Raw genomic sequence first — 1,579 nt, 5'->3', positions numbered from 1 at the left:
TCAACACATATTTACTCTATTCTGGAGCTTTGCTTTTTCACCTCTTGCCCACTTCAAGTAAGGAGAATTACATGGGATGTCATTAAAACCCTCCTCATTAACTGCAGGACCATGTGTGATTCAGATTTTCCTCTTCCTCCAGGATAATAAGCTGCAACTGTTGTTGATTTTTTCATTCTGGTTGGGTCCAGCTTACTAGAACTAACTTTGCTTCAGGAGTTTTAGTTTTCTCCTTGCTTCCTGAAGGAATCTTCCCCCTAGAGGCATTTAACATTTCTGGACAATGATATGATGGCTTTGCTTATACTTCAAGGTGATCTGCACCCCCTTTGTACACTTGTATTTGCTACTCCTCTTTTTTAAAAACATTCTTCACAAAGTCTTGCTGCACAAAAAATGAGACTGCTTGCTTGCTTTGTTTATTTTCTGCACAAAAAGTGCAAATGTTTTTTGTAAGTATATCCTTTATTGATTGTAAATAACATGAGCTGGCTTTCTTCTGTAATTTTTCTACAGGTTCTCTTTGGATTTGCATGCAGTTCCTGAACTCAATGATTGCTTGAACAATCTCTGCATGTTCATACCTTTGCAGCTATTGCTTTTACTTGTTTTTGCAGTGCATTTTTGGGCTCAGGAATATGAGTCCCCTTTAATGAGCAGGCCTCTATTCATCCTATTCTCTTTCAGGCTTTGCTGGCTTTGCGGTATCTTACTACATCCACTCCCTATTGATTCCTGGCCCAAACACTGAGATCTATCAACACGGCCATTGCTAGAAATTATTCCATCAGTTCTGTATTGAGCTTAGCTTTGCTTCTCTGAGCAGGCTGAAGAAATTATCTGTAAACAAAAAGGCTTTCTTGTTTCTTTCTTTGACAAACATTATCACTGAAAGTCACTTAATAGAAATGTCAGTTTGTCCCATGGATGTAAAATAATGGAGGCCTAAACATATACTGCTTTGCCTGTGTTTGATATTCTCGTATTAGCCCCTTGGCAGACAAAGTTCAGCGTTGGTGTCAAAATTACAGCTCTTGTGCCAGGTTCTCTTCCACTCTGTTAGTTTTCTATGACTGCTTCATCCCACTTTCTGCAGGGTGAGTCTTTTAGCTAATGAAATCCTTAACTCATCTCTAGATTCCCATCCTTGACAATCCCAGCTCTGGCAACAAGACAGTTTTGAAGAGTTTTCCCTCTGCAGGTACTAACCTGGATATTGTGATTTAATGTCTGAGTTCTCTTCTCTAAGGTATTTTGCTCTTTCCTGCTTCATTCCCTCAGCAATGCACAGACGCAAATCCATCATAAACCCATGTTATAGCATCTGTTTCTCAGTTCTCTGTAGTCCTTATTTCCAAAGAAAAACAACTCTAAAGGAAGTCTGTGAGTCACAGAAAATTAAAAAATTGATAGCAAGAAGACATCAAAGGAAATCCCCTGTCATTGGAAGTATCCATCTGTCCATCCATCTGATCTTTATGGAGAAAACAGTTCCTGTCATCACCTTTACAACCACATGTACCTTCTAAGACATGTTATGGGAGGTAATCATAACTGCTTGCTCACAAATATGGTTGAG

This window comes from Phaethon lepturus, unplaced genomic scaffold (assembly GCF_000687285.1).
Source record: "Phaethon lepturus isolate BGI_N335 unplaced genomic scaffold, ASM68728v1 scaffold10600, whole genome shotgun sequence".
NCBI lineage: Eukaryota > Metazoa > Chordata > Aves > Phaethontiformes > Phaethontidae > Phaethon > Phaethon lepturus.
The sequence above is the reverse complement of the archived record's forward strand: the minus strand, read 5'-3'. Positions refer to the sequence as shown.